Here is a 7,413-nt window from a genome sequence, read left to right on the forward strand (position 1 = left end):
ACACGGAGCCCTCCCTCCCGCAGCACAGCGTCCCTCCCCCCGCGCAGACGCTTGCCGCCGCACCCGCCGGGGAGCCCGCAAAGGTCGCAGCAAAGTAGGGACGCGGAACTTCGCCCGCAACGGCGCGGGAGAACGCCCCGCCGCTGCTCACGCAGGAACTCACCGCCGGGCAGCAAGAGGTCCAAGCCGAGCAGCCAGCAGCCACCGGGGCGGGCAGCGGCCAACAGGATCACGTGGGCGGCTGGGGGCCCGCAGCGCTCCCGAGCCCAGGTCATGCGCGCTGGGGCGGCCGGGCCTGCGCACTGGGGGTAGCGGGGCGCCGCGCGGGGGGCGGGGGCGAGGACCGCGCGGGGGCTGCCCTCCGGAGCGCCCCACCGGGCGCCCCCGACCTTCCTCGCGCACCGTGCGTCTTCCCGGGACACTTGCTCCTCGACCCGCCCGAGGAGCCCCAAGGCGTTTCCCCCAGGCGACCCTTGGGGTCGGAGGAGGAGGCTGGGGCGGGGATGCCGCGGGGCGCTCGGGCCTGGGCGTGACCAGGCGCCGCAGAGGGAGCGGGCATCAGGTCGCGCGAGGCCCCCGCGGCGCTCCTGCAAACTTTTCCCCACGTGGCGCCACCGCGCTAGGCCGAGCCTCTCCGCGCCGGGCGGCCTCCAGTACGGCCAGGGGGCGGGCAGCCGCGAACTTGACCCATGGGAGCCGCTGCCGCCGTGGGCTTTCACCGCGTCCCTGCGCAAGAAAGCAGCTGGTGCTTGTGGAGAGTTGTCCTGAGGAGCCCAGGGATGCAGGGCCACCGCCCTCCAATGGGTTGGGATCCCGCGGGCCATCACCAGCCCCTTGGCACCTCATTGTCCGTGCGAGCAGAACCCCACCGCCTGTCACCCTATCGCCCTGGACAGCCCACTCGGGGAGGAAGGGAAGGGAAGTGACCGGGTCTCCAGGCTCTGTGTAGGACCCTTCTTAATTTAGAATTCCGACTTATGTGTTCATTAGTTCTATGGGAAAGAGGTGGAAGGAAACAGCAGAGGACCGAGTTTTCTGGATACACCCCGGACTGACTGGCTGCTTTTCTTTTTCCTTTATCCCCCACGCTGCCCCTCCCTATCCCATTTCAGTTTTACCTACCATAACACACTTTGATTTGTAAACATATCACATGCCTGAGAGAGCTAATGCAAAGGGCATGCTACATTTCTTCAGAGAATTTATTTAAAATAGCTTCATAGATAAAGAAATTTGGAAATTTAATGATCACGAAGTTAACACTAACACTTATATTTAAATTAAGAGCTAAGAACGTTTGTGTTTACTATAAACTGAACATTTAATGGCACATAGAAAATGTAATATTCAATTAAAACCTAAGTTGTCCTTGTTGGACATATTTATTTCGAAGTCCAACACTGAATGGCTGTTCACTTTTCTCTATTGCCAATTTGTCTGCTTCAGTAGGTTCTGGATCTGGAATTTCAAATCTAAGAAGAAAACCAAAAGGAAAGGAATTTGTTGATACATAAATTTTAAAAAAAACATTTTAAATACAACAGAGAAAACTAATCAACTGAAGATTCCAGTTTCCTATCATTTTATAGAACATACAAATTCTATAAAACCTTTTCTACAGTACTGCATACATAGAACTACAAAAAAAAATTGCCTTCAGCTATATGATCCTTAATTAAGAGAAGCAAGGGCTGCCATCCAATTATTTTTCTCTTCTTCAGACTTAGCAGCAAATATGATACTGTTGTCATTTGGGGGTACTAATGCAAAGGCATGTCTGCCCCACAAGTATCTTCCTTATCACAGATTTCTACTCTCCACATAAAAGAAAACTTTTCTTTTAATCTATAGTCTGCACTACTGTACCCTGGAAGCTGGTCTGGCCATGATTAAGTTTACTTCTGATCATTAAGCCATCAAAGAAAAAAATATGTCTTTCTTCTTAGCACCAATTCTTGTCATTTGTCCTTCCATTAGGAATTCATTGAAGCACTCTGCAATATCTTTGCTTATCCATCCATCTATTTTTCCCAATTTCTGTCATTTTTCTGTTGGTCCAGTTCTTCCTAATTAATTGATGATTATAAAAAGGGCAAACTGGATCCCTAATTTTTTTTAAAAAAGATAAGAATTTAAGTTTAATCAATAATTGCACAATCCCAATTCCTAATTGCCTCAAGGGCAAACTTTCAAATCAAGTTGCAAAAATATTGCATTGGGCTAATGGTGTTATTCAGTGGTACAAAACAAGTTATCAGTATAAATAAAACCATGGGTATAATCCACAGACTTTTAAAAGAAAAAATAAATAACAAAATACTAAAGTTTATAAACAAAATTTATGTTCTTTTAACTTTGTCACTAATACATATATGCCCTGTTTCATTGCTGTGAAAAAGAACTACTACAGACTCTATATTTCAAAATTCCTATTACCCTAAGTAGTAAAATTACAAAGAAAATTAAACTCTTGTATTTATTATAAAAATAATTAAACACATTTTAGTTGTATTAGCTGTGAAAGAGCTAATAAAAAGTAAAACAAACAGAAAATTGAAAGAAAAGCACGACTTTTAAAATTGCAAATTTCATTATAATTTATATTTTTTGAGAAAACCAAGCACCAAATACAATGAAGCATGAAGAAATATTCATTGTTTCATCAGTTTGGAATTAAGAAGATTGGTGTCTAGATGAATACAGTTTTTACATTATGTCCATTCTACGTTGAAGATTCATGAGAGAAGTAACAGCTTGGTTCAAATCTTCTCTGTCTTCTGGCTCCTCACCACATGCTTCCAATTGCTAAGAATATCCAAAAAGATAAATTAAAACTGCATTGTTTAATTCTTGCCTCAATTTTTTACTAGAGAAAGCATAATCAAGCATTTAAATCTTTAAATACAGTTTAAATACATTTAATAAAACAGTTATTTTACACTACTCTGTTGACTTTATTATCCCTTAAACCAATCCTCTTTCTACAAATACAATATACATGTAAATTATTACTAGCAAAACAAACAGTAAAAAACTGAATATCATTTAAACATCTTCTAGATTTACAAAAATAATTTAAAATATCTAAAACAAGAAAACTATGTTACTTTTATTTCTTAGTAACTGTGACTGCATGAAACAGGATAAACTCCTACAAATGATTTCATATTCTTTTAAGGATAACATACTTGAGTTTCAGCAATTTCAAATAATTTACATATCTTTTTTTTACAACAAAATAAAGTAGAAAACCTTTACCACTTCAAATCTTCAGAAACTTTTCTGCATACAGAGTCCATAAAGGATTCTCCTAAAATTTTTATAAGAAAAAATAAAACCAGTATAGTCAGTATCAAGAAACCATGAAAATAAATATTCTATGTTATAATCCTGAGAAATCATAGTTAAAAATCAGTTTGTTAGTCTGCAAATCTCTGGTTTTATTTCATTTTCCAAAACTTCTCTTGTATCTCCCTCTCAAAAAGAAAGAAATTTTATTTTTTCTAAATAAATTACATTGGACTATGCTTCTATATTTCAGCTCTTTTGACAGAAAAATTCAAAGTGGAATAATGCATAAATATCATATAAAATTATATAAAGGTATGTTTATGCAAGAACAAATGTAACAAATTATTATCACTTCTTTCAGAAAAAAATAAAACTTAAATCTATTTAATGATTTTAAGTGTCTAGAAAATGTGTGCAAAGTTTATATTTTCCCCATATTTCAATCAATATCTCAAAAGCATCCAGGGATATTTTTTCTCAGTAAGGAAATGGTGAAATATTATTTGAGAACTTGGTCCATTAACTTTAATTCATCTCCTAATAATTATTCTATGTATGAAACACAGAGGCACTTACCTGGAGAAGTTTTGCTATTAAGAGATTAGCAATAAAAATAATTTAAGTGACTACCCCATTCCTATGATCAAACCCAGAGGCTTGATGCATGCCAACCAAGTGGTTTTATCAGAGTTAACAAGAGTTAAAAATAAGAATAATTTATTTTAAATTTAAAAATGCTTAGGGAAGACTGATGCCCTTCACAAAGGTTGTACTTACCTTTTCTTCTCCAGTGAACTTTTTGAAATTTTCCTGTTATTGATCTTTCTCCTGTTTCCTAGAATACAGACATCATTGGAGATTGCTCTGTCATGGTTGGTCAGGAGTGAGCCCTCCAATATACCTGTATGAGAATCAATTAGAGTGCTTATTAAAGTGCATACTTTAATACTCTTTTACCTGAACTATTTACTTTTTCCCATTCATATCATTTTGTTCCTTTTGTTCTTTTGTCACACTGCTGGTCCATTCTTTTATCAACTTTGAAACCCTTCCTATTTTCCCTTATTTTTTTGCATACAATTCTTAATTCGCCTTTATACCACCATTTATCATATCTCTGTTTGTATATAAGGTATGTCAACACCAAATTCACATCTTCATACAAGTATTTTGTATTTTAATGACCCTCTCCTTCCTGTTTTCTAAAGCTATAGTTAGTTGCACATAAAGCAATTTTAGGGTGCTGGTTAGGAATATAGGCTGTGGATATATGCTGTTCATTTTAAAATTTTTAATTTTTTTTTCTTTTACAAGATAAAAAAAACTAGTTACCTAAAAATACTTCTGTGCTTCATTGTCATAGTAATTATATATATATATTGCATAGTGCTGTTTTTATATATATCCATATAAAATTAATATGCATATTAATTTACAAATCCCCTATTAGATTACAAATTTCTTGAAGGGAGGGCCTGATCTATTAATTTAATGGATTTTACATAATAAAGGGTTCGGTAAATAGTGTATCAAGTAATAGGATGGTGGCAAAATTCTGTGACCATTGTGTCCAAAGTAGCAGGTTTTAGCAAGGGGCAAAGGAGGATAAGAAAAATAAAAACACACACACAGACAAATGTTTTTGAAGATAAAGCTGGGGTCAGGTGGAATGCTGCTCTCTGATGGAGAAGCAGGTCTAAAGAAATCTTCCAGCAATCTCTATTTATATATGCCTCATCAGCATCTTTCTTTGTACTCATATCTTTATATGGCTAACAATATCATGCAACTATTCACAGTTGCATTCCACAATTGCAGTGTGCAATGTTAGGAGCTTTGTGTAGTTCTCAAGAAAGTCCATTGTCTGAAGTTACTGTTAGGTGCACAGGTCCAGGTGCAGCAGACTGGTGAAACATGGAGGTTTTCTAGCAAGAGAGTTCCTCTGTTCCCAGTAGCTGTGTGTCTGAGATCAAGATTGAGGCTGGTAAGTCTCTAGGACAGAGTCTCCTCATGCAGTGTATAGCCACTGGGACTCTGGCACCTTTGCACAGAAACATTCCCAGGTAACAGGTATGCCACAGCCATGAGGTCATCAGAGACCCCAATCTCAGACACAGCTCTCCCATTCTCTGTCACTGCTCTCCACAGCAACCACTTTAAGATTGTTTTTCTGAGGCTATTTACTTAATGTAAATTTTAACAGAAGGTTATTTAATATTCTCTATTATATTTCAGAAATTCTAATAAATCATTGATTGACCAGCACCATTTTACCAGTTGGAATGAGTTGTCAGAAATGGTAATAGTGCTTTTAGATCCAACATGTGACAGACAGGTGTTGTGTAAGGTGTCTGTTCATCTTTGAATTTGATTGCTAGCAAATAATGTAAAAATTTGTGGTTTTTTTCCAAGTTTAAGTCACCATGAGTTAGTAGTTTAGGGAAATAAAACACTCTAAAAAGAAAGAGCCCAAAGTACCATCAGTCAAGGAAAGAAAAAAGGTGGCAAAGGCCTTTGGAGATTTGGGGACAGAAAGCCATGAAAAAGAATCTAAAACCAAAGGGAAAGATGACAAAGACAAAAATCTCCAGTGTTGCCCAACTAGGGATGGCTTTTTCAGTTGACAATACGATTGAGTGGCCAAGTCCTGCACATGGGACTAGGAAAAAAATCCAGTAATGCAGAAGTGACTAAAGAGCAATATATGCCTGGAAGAGAATTCAGTGTGTTTGGACTTATCCAAGAGGTCTATGCACATATTGCCAGCATCAATCAAACACTTGACTCAATTAACAGAACTTTACATATACAGTAGCAAACTGCAGTCCCTCCCAGCAGTGGTGGGCTGTCTAGTAAATCTCATGATACTGTCTCTAAGTAAAAATTAACTTACCAGTCTGCCTGACTCTCTTGATAACATGAAGAAGCTGCAGTTGCTTGATTTACAGCATAATAAACTGAGAGAAATCCCTTCAGTGGTGTATAGGTTAGATTCTCTCACCACTCTCTACCTTTGCTTTAATCGTATAACTAATGTAGAAAAGGACATAAGAAACCTGTCAAGACTCAGAGAAATTAGCATTTGAGGGAACAAAATCAGACCTGCTGAAATTGGTAAGAGGATTTGAATTATTGCTTTTGATTTTAGTATGTGTTATGATTAATAATTTTTGAGTGCTTTTCCATATCAGAGAATTCCTAATATGGGTTAGGGTTATGGCTCAGTGATCGAATGCTTGCCTAGTATACATGAGGCCCTGGGTTCAGTACTCAGTGCCATATATAAATAAAGTAATTAAGTAAAGTTATGATGTAAAAAATCTTAAACAAAAATTCTCTATACTTTTTTATAAGTTCTATTTTCCCTGTGATTTACTTAATGCTACATTACTTGAGATTATTTCATAGGCTTAAAAATAAGATAGAAAGTAGATGTAATTAGACATTTATCACAAACTGAATCTGCTCTGATTTTCATTGGAGAAAATGAATTTGAAAATGTTTGACTAATTTTAAGTTGTCATTTGTTTTTAAAGCATCTAACTATTTATACAATATATATTATGGCTCTACTTGCCTATTTTCTGACTTTCTTTTTTATCTGAAGACTTTAAATTCATATCACTTTCTACTTAGTGTATCACTGAAGGTTGTCATATTAGAGCTTTGTGAAACAGCAATGCCATAGGAAAATATATACTTTTTATTTTGAAAGTTCTTACATTTTCATTCAAAAGTCTAATATTAATATAGTACAGTGTATATCCACAATAATACAGTGTATATCCATATGTATATCCACAAGACAGTAATTAAGAAAAATAAATGTAAGTAACTAGCAGAAAAATCATTAAAGGAAAAGGAGCAGGAGGAGGAGAGGATGAGGGTAAGAATTTAGTACAGAACTGGAGCAAATCATACCCCATGCATTTGTAATCATGTCAAAAGGAATTCTAATGTATCACTAATATCTTTAATTTATTTTTCATTTTGAGTGAATTTTAGATTTACAGCAAAACTGTAAAACCAGTAGAAGGTTCTCATATATCCTGCAGTGAACTTGCCCTAATATCAACAAAAATGGTAAAAATCAAGAAATTAATATCGCTACAATCATTTTAA

This window comes from Spermophilus citellus (assembly GCF_964194105.1).
Source record: "Spermophilus citellus genome assembly, contig: SCAFFOLD_142, whole genome shotgun sequence".
In the NCBI taxonomy this organism is placed as follows: domain Eukaryota; kingdom Metazoa; phylum Chordata; class Mammalia; order Rodentia; family Sciuridae; genus Spermophilus; species Spermophilus citellus.